The 15,639-nt window shown below is 39.8% G+C and overlaps 1 long non-coding RNA gene across 1 annotated transcript; it reads right to left on the reverse strand.

Moving 5' to 3' along the window:
- Positions 1-484: 484 nt before the first annotated feature.
- On the reverse strand, positions 485-11,689 carry LOC120568929. The gene is made up of 5 exons (XR_005640806.1): positions 11,588-11,689; positions 10,490-10,552; positions 10,329-10,361; positions 763-864; positions 485-643 (listed from the first exon to the last, which is right to left on the reverse strand). It is a non-coding gene; the product is annotated as an uncharacterized LOC120568929 (long non-coding RNA).
- Between the last annotated feature and the right edge of the window lie 3,950 nt (positions 11,690-15,639).

Genomic DNA, 15,639 nt, shown 5'->3' on the forward strand with positions numbered 1-15,639 from the left:
GATCTATATCGCGTGCCAGAGGGGAGGAGGCAGGAGGATGGCAGCAGTGTAGAAGATGGCCAACAGCTCTTGCTTCCGCAAAAACAAAAAATAAATAGAGCTCCATGGTTTTGAAGGCTCAGTCCTTCTCAGCTGACCTAAAAAGAAAGAAACAAAAGTTTGATATGTCATACTAAGAATAAACACATTAACAAAAGCAAGACAAATTGCCTGACTAACAACCCTGTTTTTATTCTGATCACAAATATTGATAGTTTTTGATTATTATGATTATTATTAACATCACAGAAGAATTTCAATTTACCGTCTGTGTGGGGCAAACTTCCAATCAAGTCCTCCGCGTCTGCTGCAGTCAGCACGGGGAAGTTTTTCTGGGAGACCACTAGAGTAGAAGTCAAAATGAAGTAACGTTACAAGTCAAATTAAAACCTCTTATTAGCCAAGCTAAGCATAATACTGATGTGAACAATAAAGTAACACCTGCCTGTTATAACCCTGCAGATAGTCAGGTCCTGGAAGGCCTTCTTTCCCTTTCTGCCCCGCAGGATATACAGTTTTAGAACATCATTGGTTGCGACTCGCCGTAGCATGCGACGCATGGCAGTACCTCCGGTCCAACCTCCGGGCTTGTCAGGAAAAGTTGCTGTAAAACATATAGAAACACAAATTATACACATGGAACAAAGTGGAGCGCTTGTACAATCTCATTTTGTAAGAGAAGTCAGTTCTGTTATAATTTAAGTTATGCAAAAGCCACTGTACCTTCAACTGGGTCCCAAGATGAAGTGGCAGGCCGAGCTTGTGTTAGAATACACCCATCCAGCTCTGGGCGACCGGCTGGTTTCCTGTGTGGTGTTGACTCATCTAAAAAGAAAGTAGATATGAATATTGGTCAGTTCATTTATGGTAGGGTCAATATATAATTGAGGGAGTTTTCATGTCCATGAGATTTATCTCGCAAACATGCTTATTAAAATAAAATTTTAAAAGTCTTCAGTGTTCTTCATGATCTTGTATTTACAAATTCCATAGTTAATTATTATGGAAATAATCATTTATTTAAAAAAATTTACTAGATATCCCTAAAATGTCAACTAAATAACCGTCCGAAATGAATTACAACCACAATCTCATTACCTAAAAAAACATTTTAAAAACTTATTCAAAAACAGTTTTAATTATATTATTTACATTAAGTTGAGGTAATTGTGAACAATGTGTCTTTTTGGGCAATATGTCACATTTTCAATAGAAATTGACAAATTGAATATGTGTCCGAGAAGTCGCTGTCATCTAAGTTACCCATAGCAAATACACCCCTCAAGGAAGAGTGTGTTTTCCAAATCACGTGACCTGCTCCACATGATGTCATTTCCTCCTGAAGAGAAAACTAGCAAGACTCCAAGGTATGTTCTCCGTCCACATTTTCAGTTATTTCACCTAAAGTAGTGCTTGGGGCAAATGTGTACTTATCATATGTCAACAATGTTACTACAATTAATTCATAAATAACTTTGAATTTCAATTTTACTCAGTTGTACATATAATATTTAGAAGAACCTCTCCGTAAAATGCCATGTGGTGTCTGGTGCTAGGCAACCATTTTGATTTTATCCCTAAAAACAGCAAAAATGTCAACTAGGTTACCAGTCACCTATGTTACTCTGCAAAGGTAACTTAGTTGACCAAGAGTAACATAGTTGACATTCATGACATGTTCTTATAGTTTTCAGGAGTTCATTTAATATTCTAATTGTACAGTAACTATAAAATACTTTGCAATAAATATTATAAAAGTAAACTTGTTTTCAGGCAAATGCCACGATTATCTGCTGCAGAAAAGCAGCGCCGTTACCGTGCACAACGAGATGCTGATCCTGCAAAAAGGGAGGCATACTTGGCAAAAGGCCGGCAGAAATGGAGAGAAAAGAGGGAGCAAGGGGCATACTATAAGCCCATATCTGAACAGAGTGAGAGGGAAAAACGCACAAAGAGAAAGGCCTGGAGAAGAGCCCAGGAACAGAGCAGACGCAGAAAGAAACAGGCTTCTGCTATTGATACCCCACCACTGAGTCCTGACAGCGAGGAACAACCAGTTCCACAACCAGGAAGGTTAGAAGGTTATGTAGAAAGAACCTCAAACAGAACTATGTAGGCAGGCTATGTAGAAAGTACCTTAAACAGAACAATGTCTCATGAAAAAGTACTTAGATTATAATGTTAGATTAAAATGCAAAATTACATGGTGGCATGGTGACAATTAAGACAGACAGAGAATACAAGGAAGAAGGACTAGAAGAAGACGGTACCAGAAAATATACATTGAGAATCGCAAACTCAAGGAAAAGCTTAAAGCTCAAACAAAAACATCAGACAAATACCGTAAGCGCTATGAACGGCTACTGTGCAGTGTCGACTCTCCGAGGAAAAGAACAAAAAGGATGCTCGGAACAAGTCCCGTCAGTAATGATGTGGAGAACTCTGGTCTATCATCATGCACTTGTGAAAAGCCTCAAACAAAAATTTCAGTGTGCAGCAAAAGAAAAGACCAGGAACCTAATCGCCAGAATCGTATCTGGAAAAATATTGAAAAAATACAGGTTCCAGAAAATCATTCATGACACACTGGGTGTCTCAGCCAAACGATTCTGCAAGAATGTGAACACAAATGGGGACGAAATAGCCCGTTTTGCCAGGAAGAAATACATATCCACACACTTAAAACTGCAAGACCAGGTTGTTGCCTTTTACACCAGGGATGACGTAAGTCGTTCAACAGCAGGTAAAAAGCAGACCGTAACAAAGGGAAAAGTAAAAAAGCAGAAGCGGTTTATGACTGACACCATGAAAAACCTCCATAGGAAATTCCTGCTGGAAAACGTCTCTAGCAAACTTTCCTATACACTCTTCTGCCGAATGCGCCCATACTGGGTAGTCCATCCAACCATTGCAGACAGAGATACGTGTCTATGTAAGGTGCATGAAAACTTGGAATTTATCGTGGAGAAACTTCATGACCTTAAACTTCTGGAGAAAACAGAGTTGGAATCTCTTGCTGAGGAAACTTGCTGTAATCCAACATTTAAGCCATGCATGTATGCGGAATGCAAGAACTGCAAACTACAAGACCTCAAGATTCAGTCTGGCTAGGATGGTCAAACCCAAGTTTCTTGTGTGCAGTGGACAACTGAAACTGTCCTCAGAGAGAAGAAAAGTGGTGACAGCAAAGAAAAGTTGCCTGTGAATATCACCGTGAAGAGGGAAATTGAGAGTTCTTTGGAGGACCTGATTGAGACTTTCCAGAAACAGCTCAAAAAGTTCAAAAGGCACTTGTTCAACATCAAGACCCAGTTTAACTACTACAGGGAATTGAAAAAGAACATGAAGAGTAATGAATGCCTCATACACATTGATTTCTCTGAAAACTACTCTTGCAAGTTTCACAAAGAGATTCAAGCTGTCCATTTTGCCTCTTCTCATCAACAAGCAACTCTTCATACAGGGGTCCTCTACATTGGTGGTGAGGAAGACCACTTGTGCTTCACAACAATTTCGCCATGCAAAGAAAAAGGTCCACCTGCCATATGGGCACACCTCTCCCCAGTACTTAACCATCTCAAGGAAACATGCCCAACAATGTCAATTATCCACTTTTTCAGTGATGGTCCCTGCTCACAGTACAGGCAGAAAGGCAACTTTTACATGTTGACAACTGAATTGTACAACCAGGGCTTCACTGCGGGCACTTGGAACTTTTTTGAAACCAGCCACGGAAAGGGTGCCCCCGATGGGGTAGGAGGCCTTCTGAAGAGAACAGCTGACAGATTGGTGAGCCAAGGTGAAGACATTTCCACTGCTAAACATCTTTTCAATGCATTGGTAAACACCAATACAGCGGTCAAGATCTTCTACATTGAAGAGGCTACAGTGGAAAAGGCCATACAGCAGATGCCACAACGACTCCCCGCTGTACCATGCACTATGCGGATTCACCAGGTCATCACGCAAGCACCAGGGAAACTGACATACCGTGATGTGAGCTGCCTGTGTTCAACAAGGCAGATTCTGCAATGTCAGTGTTACCAAGCTCAGGCCTTCGACTTCAAAGTCAACTCTGCTGTTCCTGCATTGCACCAAGAACAACCAGACCTTGAAGTACAGTGGGATAGAGATGACATTGTTGGTCAGTGGTGTGTCATCAGATATGACGATGAGGTTTACCCTGGAACCATTGTGGAAGTGAGTGAGACACATGTTCATGTTAAGTGTATGCACAGAGTGGGACACAATCGTTACTACTGGCCGATGCGAGAGGATGCGCTCTGGTATCCATTTGAGGATGTGCTCAGGTTGATTCCTGCCCCACAGCACGTGACAGCACGTCATGTTGAAATAAAAAGAGATGTGTGGGAAGATATTGCCAAATCATATCTTCATAGCTAAGGACATGCGCACACACACACACTCTAACAAACACGTGGCACAAGCACACGGTCAAGCACACACACATATAGACACCAGAGGTGTATAGTCCAGGTGCCAGAAAGTAAAAATCCTGCCATGTTTTTGGATCTGCCTCTACATCTAGAACAGGTGTTTTCACTAACGAGCTCATCTACCTGGTAGAGGAGCTGGTTTAATTCAATTCAATTCAATTTTATTTATAGTATCAAATCATAACATAAGTTATCTCGAGACACTTTACAGATAGAGTAGGTCTAGACCACACTCTATATTTTACAAAGCCCCAACAATTCCAACAATTCCAGTAATTCCCTCAAGAGCAAGCAGTGCGACAGTGGCGAGGAAAAACTCCCTCTTGGGAAGAAACCTCGGACAGACCCAGGCTCTTGGTAGGCGGTGTCTGACGAGCCGGTTGGGGGTGTGATGAACAGTGGCGATAGTAGTCACATTAATAATGGAACAGTGACTGGATGTAGCGGGAAGCTGCAGGGTTCAGCAGGACGCGCATGACATTGCAGGGCATCGCTGAGCTCAGCAGGGAGTGCAGCAGGACCACGGCGACAGCGCAACCAGGGTCTTGGTGCAAACGTTCTCCAAGGAAATACGCTGGGGAAAAAAGCATAAGGACTCCGGGAGTAAACCTCCCCAGAAGCTAGGATTAGTAACAAGCATTTCTGGGACGGGCTGCACACAAATAGTAATAGTAATAGTAACAGTAATAGAAACAGTAATAGAAAGGGAGAAGAGAGAGCAGCTCAGTGTGTCAAAGGAAGGAAGTCCCCGGCAGTCTAGGACTATAACAGCGTAACTATAACAGGTAACTAAGAGAGACAGGTCATAAGGAGAGGTAGCTTTTTTTCGGGCTTAGAACTCTCCCCCGCGGATCTGGCTTGGCTGGCCTGCCTCCCTCTACTTTGTTATGTATTATTAATCTAACAATTATGAAGAGAAGCAGTTGGGCCAGTTAGGTGAACACTGCAACTCCTCACCCCTAACTATAAGCTTTATCAAATAGGAGAGTTTTAAGTTCATTCTTGAATGAGGTGACAGTTTCTGCCCCCGAACCCAGATCGGGAGCTGGTTCCATAGGAGAGGAGCCTGATAACTGAAGGCTCTAGCTCCCATTCTGCTTTTAGAGACTCTAGGTACCACCAGTAACTCTGCATTTGGGGAGCGCAGTGCTCTAGTAGGACAATAGGGTATTAGGAGCTCTTCTAAATATGATGGTGCTAGACCATTTAGAGCTTTGTAGGTCAAGAGAAGGACTTTAAACTCAATCCTGGATTCAACAGGAAGCCAATGCAGAGAAGCTAATACAGGAGAAATATGATCTCTTTTCTTAGTTCTTGTGAGAACACGCTGCAGCATTCTGGATCAGCTGGAGAGTCTTAAGAGACTTATTTGAGCAACCTGACAGTAGGGAATTACAATAGTCCAGCCTGGAAGTAACAAATGCATGGACTAGTTTTTCAGCGTCGTTTTGAGACAGGATATTCCTAATTTTGGCAATGTTACGAAGATGAAAAAAGGCTGTTCTTGAGGTTTGTTTTAGATTGGCATTAAAGGATATATCCTGATCAAAGATAACTCCTAAATTTCTAACAGTGGTGCTGGAGGCCAGGGCAACACCATCCAGAGTAGCTATATCTCTAGATAATGAAGTTCGGAGGTGTTTAGGGCCCAGCACAATAACTTCAGTTTTGTTAGGGTTTAACATCAGAAAATTATAGGTCATCCAGGATTTTATATCCTTAATGCACTCTTGAAATTTTGCTAGCTGACTGGTTTCGTCTGGTTTGATTGACAAGTATAATTGGGTGTCATCCGATAACAGTGAAAGTTAATTGAGTGTTTTCTAATAATATTGCCTAGAGGAAGCATATATAAGGAGAATAGAATTGGTCCAAGCACTGAGCCTTGAGGAACCCCATGGCTAACTTTTAAGCGTACTTGGAGGATTTATCATTAACATTCACAAATTGAGATCGATCAGAGAAATAGGACCTAAACCAACTCAGAGCAATTCCTTTAATGCCAACCAAGTGTTCCAATCTCTGTAACAGGATTGAATGGTCAATTGTGTCAAATGCAGCACTAAGATCTAGTAAAACAAGAATGGAGACAAGACCTTTGTCTGCAGCAGTTAAAAGGTCGTTAGTAATTTTCACCAGTGCCGTCTCTGTGCTATGATTCTTTCTAAATCCTGATTGAAAGTCATCAAATAAACTGTTGCTATGTAGAAAATCACATAACTGATTAGCAACCACCTTCTCAAGGATCTTGGATAGAAAAGGAAGGTTAGATATAGGTCTATAGTTTGCTAAGAAACCTCAGGATCCAGGGTGGGTTTTTTCAGAAGAGGTTTTATCACAGCTACTTTAAATGACTGTGGTACATAACCTGTTAATAGAGACATATTGATCATATCTAGTAATGAGGTGTTAACCACAGGTAATGCTTCTTTGAGTAGTCTCGTTGGGATGGGGTCCAAGAGACAGGTAGATGGCTTAGCTGAGGATATCTTTAACAATAATTGTTGAAGATCTATAGGATAAAAGCAAGCAGTCTAAGTATATGTCGAGACTAGTCTTTATTTCCGACTCTAAGACGTTTAAAGGTGAACCGTTAGAAGTTGAGTGTAAAAGGTGATGAATTTTATCTCTAATTGTTGTAATTTTATCATTGAAGAAGCTCATGAAGTCATCACTACTCAGAGCTAGAGGAATAGAAGGCTCAGTAGAGCTGTGGCTATCTGTCAGCCTGGCGACAGTGCTGAAAAGAAACCTTGGGTTGTTCTTGTTTTCTTCTATTAGTGATGAGTAATAGTCTGATCTGGCCTTTCTTAGGGCCTTCCTATAGGTTTTGAGACTTTCTTGCCAATCCAAACGAGATTCTTCCACCTTGGTGGAACGCCAGTTACATTCGAGGTTTCCGAAATTTGTTTTAATTCTGCGAGTTTGGGAGTTATACCAAGGTGCTAGTTTCCTTTGCTTCATCATCTTCTTTTTCAGGGGAGCGACGGAGTCTAAGGTCGTCCGTAGGCATGTCGTAACACCGTCTACAAATGCATCAATTTGAGAGGGACTGAGGTTAACATACAGGTCCTCTGTTATGTTAAGGCATGACATAGAGTCGAATGCTGTTGGAATATCTTCTTTAAATTTAGCTATAGCACTGTCAGATAAGCATCTGGTGTAGGAGCTTTTATCTAATTTAATATAATCAGGTAGTAAGAATTCGAAAGTGATTAAAGAATGATCTGATAATACCGAATTCTGCGAAAATATTATTAAATCCTCAATTTCAATACCATATGCCAGCACAAGGTCGAGGGTGTGGTTAAAACAGTGCGTCGCCTTGTGCACACTCTGACTGAAACCGATTGAATCCAGTAATGAGTTGAAAGCAGTACTAAGGCTGTCATTGTCAACGTCCACATGGATATTAAAATCACCTACAAGAAGTACTTTGTCTGATTTAAGGACTAAACATGATAAAACACTGTGAGAATTCAGATAAAAATTCAGAATACGGACCTGGAGCCCTGTAAATAACAACGAATATAATTGGCTGTAATGTTTTCCATTTTGGATGTTGAAGATTAAGAACAAGACTTTCAAATGAGTTATAATGTAATTTAGGTTTAGGAGTAATTAGCAGGCTTGCATCAAAGATGGCTGCAACTCCCCTTCTCGGCCTGAGCCTCTAGGAATTTGAGTATTAATATGGCTGGGAGGAGTGGCTTCATTTAGACTAACATAGTCTTCATGGCCCAGCCAGGTTTCAGTAAGACAAAATAAATCAATTTTATTGTCTGATATCAACTCGTTTACCAGTACTGCTTTAGAAGACAGAGATCTAATATTTAATAGTCCACATCTAATTTTCCTATTTTGTTCTATTGCAGTAGTTTTAATTCCAATTAGGTTGTTAAGTATAGCGCATCTTTTGTTTACCTTTGATTTAACCGATCTGAGCCGGGGGACAGACACCGTGCTTATTAGACCATGAGTGGGCGACTGCTCCAACGGAAGCACAGAGGGGCGCGTAGCACTGCACCTCTGATTACTAATATCAAACTTGGGTTGTCATGGTTTAGTGATGGTTGGGACAGCTGCTGGACAGGATTTCTACTTTCTGGCACCTGGACTATACACCTCTGATATACACACACGCACAGATAAACACACACACACACACACGCATACAAACAAACACACACACACACACACACACACACACTCAAAGATTACTTGATTGAGCTTGACAAAGTCATTGAAAAACAAACCATAATTGGCCATGTTCTTGGGTTAGAAAATGGGGAGTGTGTTCTAGGGCTGTCCTTGACTAAAGAAATTCTTAGTTGACTAACACTTATACGATTTTGTCGACTAATTGATTAGTTGATTTAATTGACAGAGCTGTGCGCTTTGAGAGGTGGTTAAGACTAGAAAAGCACAATATAAATGTAGTTAATTAACCATCTGTAAAACTGAGATTCTCAACAATTAATCCTGCAAAAGCACCACTTTAAATCTTGTGTTTACCATAAATGTGCTCAGAAGTTTCTTGGAAATAAGTAATTAAGCATGAATAAGCATAAAAAATGACTAATCGACTAAAGAAATCTTAGTCGACTAAGACCAAAACGACCGATTAGTCGACTAATCGACTAAGAGGTGGCAGCCCTAGTGTGTTCTGTCTCCGCCAGTTTCATGGGTGCCTGGAAGTTGGAGGGTATGCCAATGTTTTACTTGAGTTCTGACATATGAATGTTTTTGAGATACAACTGTTTGCACTATTAAAATGTTGATCCAAGGCAGCACACTTATTCTGTTAACCAACAGAATAAAACACTATTTGGTTATTGTTACTTATTGCAGTGCACTATTATTTTTTGTTCAATACAATGCACTACTGTCTTTCATTCCACAAAGAAGATTTTCAAAATGTTTACATGGTGGAATTTTTGTGCAAGTGCTGTTTTTGATACTTTTGTTGTTTTCTATGTTAGGATCTCTTGCTTATGATATGTGCTTGTTAATAAAGTTGTGATTGATCCTTGTAAACTGATGTGCGTCTGTATTTCTCCTTTATGTCATGAAATATTCAACAGGTCTTTATTAAATGCAATAAAAGATTAGCTAACATAATTGATTGGATTGGATGGATTGTTTTTGTTAAATACATCATCCTACCTTTTCATGTCCAGTCAACTATGTTACTTTTGTCAACTATGATACTGGGCTGTCAATTAAGTTACCATTATGTTTTTAAAAAAATATATGTATTTCAATGGTTCCCTAATCTCCAAGTAAATATTTAGAAACTGAGTAGCTGTCAAATATATACCTCAGCATAATTTCATCAAGAAATTTATCATGAATCAAGCAGTTTGGAAACAAAATATACAGACCGGTTACTTCAGTACTTGAAATTTGGGGTTTCAATTGAACAAAATGTGTATTTTCTTAATTAATTGGGTATTTTAATTGAAAAGGTAGGTAAATAGACACATATTCTTCCAAGAGTAATGATTTTTTTAAATGTCTGCCATTTACTTAAAGTTAAAACTTATAGGTTTTGTCCGTAAAATAGTTGACCAAATAATGAGTAAACTTCTTGTTTTTAAAACTAAATATCTGAAATCAATTATGCCTGAGCTTGGCAATGACTAAAAACAAAATATTTCAGGGATGATTTATCAGGGAAGATAATAATATTTTGTAAATAAATATATTTTTTCCCAAAATTATTCAAACTCAAAATCTCCCACAATTATATATTGACCCGGTAGGTTTCTTGCAAATGCCATTGCATAACTACAATGTTACATTAGACAATTGCAAAAAAAAAAAAATTACATGCAGGTGGTGGTGGCAGTGATGTCTACTGACCTGAAAAAAGGCAGGAAGAGACAAACCCATCAGAACAGTCACATGATAAGCAGCAGGCTGAGGGTCAGTAGTTCCATGGTAGGAATATGACTCTGGTTTCTTAAATGCATGTATAAATGTTAACTTACAGACAGGGCTTCCACACACACGCTCCGTCCTGGAACGCTTTCTTGCTTGTGGACTGGAGTCATCTGAAATAAAAGACCATACAATTTGTACTGATTGCAAAAATAATATTTGAATGTATACAGTGTAAACAAACATTACAACATAAACATTGTATGTGACGGTATTTCTCAGGACTTTTGCATTGTAGCCCAGATACTTTCTAATGGGGAGACACAGCATCCATAGAAATGCATGGGGTTAGTTTGTAAAGCCAGTATGGCAGCTGTGTAGCCTAAACATATTCCCTCTATTCCTGTATGCTTCCCCATTCACTTCAATAGGAAAATAGCTTGCCGATAACTGCCCAAAGTACGTTGCAAGGTGGCCGCCGAGTGACTTGCCTAAAATGAGTGATTGTATTGGCTATCAAGTATGTACTGTACACTAAAACTAATTGAAAGAGCTGGTATGTCTTATTTGTAACAACAACGCAAGCAGGTTAACACGATGACACAAAACATACAATGCGGCAAAGCATACATGTCGTGCACAGCAGCAAACAAAGCGCAATATGCAATCCATTTAAAGCGTAACTCTCGCCACAATGCAACCTAGGATCTTTTTGTGAATGTACCAGAGTCAAACTTCGTTTAAAAGCATAATTAGGACGGAAACGCCACTTTTAAGATTGATCGTATTGTCGTTTTCTGGTCAAACGGCCTTTTGAATGGGAGAAGTAGAGGCTACTTTTATCGCATCAAAATCACTAACCCACTAACCCTAACCCTATATATGTAAAACACTAAGAAGGCTCGACACAACATGAAACTTTGCACGAAGTCTCACCAGGGGATTTACACATGAACTCGAGCATTGAGAACATTGTTTGTGCACAAAGAGTTTACCAAAAATAAAAATTTTTGAACAAGTCGCTGCTTGACTGGCAAGATGGCGACGAGGGGAAAAACAAATGCTGAAGTGAGTTGTTGAACCTTTTTTGGTCAACCTGATTAAAACCGGAATATAACAAAGCACTACGAGGGAAATGGCTTACGGTTAGACCCAAAACCGTTGCACTACAACCATAACATCATGAAACTGTAACGTATTTCACTTACTTTTTCGTGAGATCGTTTGGCGAAGCAAATAAGATCTTTCTTTGTCAGTTGGTGTATCGTATCAAACGCAAACGTCAGGAGGACAGAACTTGAATCGGTCACCTGAGAGCAGAGGCACGGTCTTCCCCTACTGGCGGGGGGGTGTAACGGTTGGATTTAAACACTGAACAGAGCCACTTGTTAGAAGTGAAATGGAAGAAGTGAATTGTCTTAGTTGTGAAAATCGATAGATTCTTGTTTTAAGTATTTTCACCTAATACAGTTAAAACAACGAAATCAAGCACAAAAGTACAGTTTTTAGCAAAATTGATTTCAGCCTAAAAGTAAATATATTATCTTGCTATGTTGTTTATCTTACTTAGATTTTATAAGACCAATCATTTTTGAGTGAATCTAAATCAAGTGACTGCAAACCTTTTATATGCTACTTCAAAAACTTAAATGGAGCTGGTTTAAATAAACATTTCAAAACCGCACTCAGAACAACCAAAAACAACCAAAAACTACCAAACGGGAACGTTGTGTGGAGGTAACAGTGCAACCACAGGAGAACGTTCCCGTTGGTTGGTTCCCCTAACGTTTAGGGAACGTTATAACCATGAGGGAACGTTCCCTAAATGTTAGTTTTTGGTTTGGTTCGAACTAACCTTTAGAGAACCAAAAACTAACGTTCCCCAACGTTCCCTAAACGTTCCCTAAACGTTCTGTGTTAGTGGGGTCAGTCTCTTCAGCCAGGTTGCAGGGCCACCGCACCGCAGCTGACTCGCTGTGTGTGAGACAGACTGAGCGAACGCCACTCTGCATGTTTGAATCAGGGACGTAACTAAATATTTGAGGGGCAGGGGGCTAAGATTACATTTAAAATAAAAAATGTAATTGTTCACTTTTGGTAAATGTATTGTTTAGTTCAAAGTTTTGAGAAGCTTGTGGACATAGTGGCGGTTTGTTTTTACAAGTACAGTTAGGGCTGGGCGATATATCGATATAAACAAATATATCGATATATTTTTAAATGAGATATGGAATTAGACCATATCGCATATATCGATATAGTTCAAATGTGATCCTTGCTCCCATAGATATGTCGCCGTGAGGTTCTAAACATACGTCAAAACCCGCCGCCATCTTGGAACAGGGGTCCGAAGCATTCAGATCAACGCTAAAGATGCTGGACTTTTGTACTGCTTAATTATGTTCGATAGAGGAAATGAAAAGAACAAACCGCAATGGATAACATTTAACAGGTGACAATGTGTTTTATGATTATATATGCCGCCTTCGACCAGCAATCTGAGCTCCGGCGGCAGCGGGAGGCGTAGAGCCCCGTGGCCGGCCGCAGCGTCTCTTCCCCCGGGCAAAAACACAGCTTCGCCTCGCTGCTGCGCCGGTCCCCGCTGATCCAGATCGGACCAGCCAAAGACAGAGTGGTGATCGGTAGGATCTTACACGTAGTCCAGGACGAACTGTATGTCGATATCGGCGGAAAGTTCCACTAAGTTTGCCGGGCGGGCGGTGGAGAAAGCTACAGCGGGGCAGCGACCGTCTGCGGCTGCAGGATCTGGAGCTCAGTGCCCGTTAAAATTACATGTAACGCTTAAATACATACAGAAATAAATAGTGGAGGAATGAACCTGGACATTTCAGTCTGTTTAAACTTCACTTTGAAGCAGAAACTCTTAGTTCAGAAGGGTGAAGTTTCCGTTTGGACTCAGATCTGTGAACCGATCATAATAAATATTCTTTGTATTAACACATTAATTAGTTTCTTTGTTTTGTAGTCGATAGTTCATCTTTTAGTTTACTTAAGTGGAAGCAGTATCAAGTGGAAGAATGGGACTATAACCTAGGCTTACAGGCATGAGGCATTACATTTTTAACAAAGTAGATTATATTAATATCAAAAGCTTAATTGACCTTTGGAACGAATCACAAATAGCCTATGGAGCTTTGATTTCAAAAAAGGTACTCCTGTTATACAGTATTTAGGTTTACATTTTATTGTTATTTGAACAGCTGAGCATTTAATCATGAACCAGGTGAAGAAACCGGTTTATTATTTATTTGATTTTGCAACTGTTTCTATGAAACTACTTGTGACATGTCATATTTGATTTGGGCTTTGACTGAACATTTGCTCTCAATTCGCGGAAAAAAATATCGGGATATATATCGTATATCGATATTCAGCCAAAATATATCGGGATATGACTTTTGGTCCATATCGCCCAGCCCTAAGTACAGTTTTTGGATCACCAAAGTTAGGGGGGCAGCTCGGGGCGCAAGGCTCTTGAGTGGTGGGGGGCACCTGCAGATCCTCCTGTAGATACGCCCCTGAGCAGGCCCCAGTGTTGGTCAGTAGAAGTTACCAAATCTCCAAAGATAAGAGGAACATTCCTAAGTAAGCACCCAGATCATTAGATCCTTCACCTAAATTAACAGCCACAGGAAACTCTCTGTGAAACCATAATCAAAACTTTGTATGTATTTCTCCTGATGTAACATGTTTTTCAGAATACAGAAATAATAACTTCAATTCGTACTGGCCCACCCCATCAACTGAGAAGTTCTCAGTTGTGTGAAAATACCTAAATGAATTTAATATGCATGACCTTTTCGTACCAAAAACATACGGAAGGGATGGATTACAAGCCATTTCTTGAGTATGCATATCTTTGGTATGTAAAACTATTTTGGAAGAATCTTCAGAGAATTCTGTTTGAAAGTCCTCCTTTTCCGCTAAACAGAACCTGCAACAGTACCTTGCACTGAAAGACTCCACCAGACCAAACAAACTATGCAAACCCAAAATATCACCTGTTACCTGTACTACAGTGCCACGTACATAACCACTGTACAATGGAATTTCAATACCATCACTCTCTAACACTTTAATGTCTCAAACAATGGGAGCAAAAATTTCACTAAAACCATACCGTTTAACATCTTGAGTATGAAATAAGGCGCATATAAGGTATATGTTAGCCAAAAAAGAATTCCATTTTGGAGAGAAGTTTCTTAAAGTAAAATATCCTCCACCCAATTTATGAATACCTCGCTTAGAACCCAGAGGGTTGGCGACCTCAAAATCACCATAGAACATCTGGACCTGTATTGTCTGCTTCTCAGTTGAGAACAGGGGGTGACTTTTAGAAAAAGAGCCATCACAAATATCTCTCAGGCTAGAGTTGCTAGTAGCTGAGCTTTGCAACATTTCTGCAACATACTGACTTTTAAATATTGACTGTAGATAAAATTGGAATATACATGAATTTATCTTGAACTACTACCTGATCATATGTTCCAGTCTTTTTATTTCGTCTTGTGTCAAATCTTGAACCAATCACACATTCAACTGGTTCTACTATTTCCCACTTGGCAGTCATAAATTTTGATCGCTTGTATTCCGAATTTAGAACTGTGAAAGGATTCTCTAACCCCTCAAAACACGCCTCAACTTTCTTGCACATTTCGGTTTCTGTTTCATTACTAAATACATGCTTTATCACTGTCTCTTTAGCATGCTGATAGATATCTTGAACTATCTCTTCCATGGAAATCACTACAGAATTCATTGTACTTTGACCAACACCTGCTGCCTTTAGATCAGAAATTACAGCTGCACAACTATTTACAATGTATGGCGAAGATGAATCAGCCTCTAAACATTCAGTCGACACTTCAACATGAGAAACATTACTGGTGTTGACAGTACTTTGAGGATATGAAAGATCATTTTCTACAGAATCAACTAAAATGCTTCCATGGCACTTATTAAGATGCTTTCTAAAACCAGAAAAGCTACCAAAAGAACGTGAGCATCCTTCTTGACCACATTTCAGAAAAAGAGTCCTACCTGTACATAGCCCATGAATTATCTTAAGGTGCTTATCAAGGTTGTTTGGATTTCCATGGTATCTTTTGCAAAGAAAACACTTCATAGTTTTATCTCAACTAACGCACTATTCTTGCTCGCAACTCAGCAACTCTAGGAGTCTCCTTTGTTTCCTCCATGTCGATGTTATATATGGTGTTGGTTTGCACAAAAGTGAAAA

This window comes from Perca fluviatilis, chromosome 11, assembly GCF_010015445.1.
Source record: "Perca fluviatilis chromosome 11, GENO_Pfluv_1.0, whole genome shotgun sequence".
NCBI lineage: Eukaryota > Metazoa > Chordata > Actinopteri > Perciformes > Percidae > Perca > Perca fluviatilis.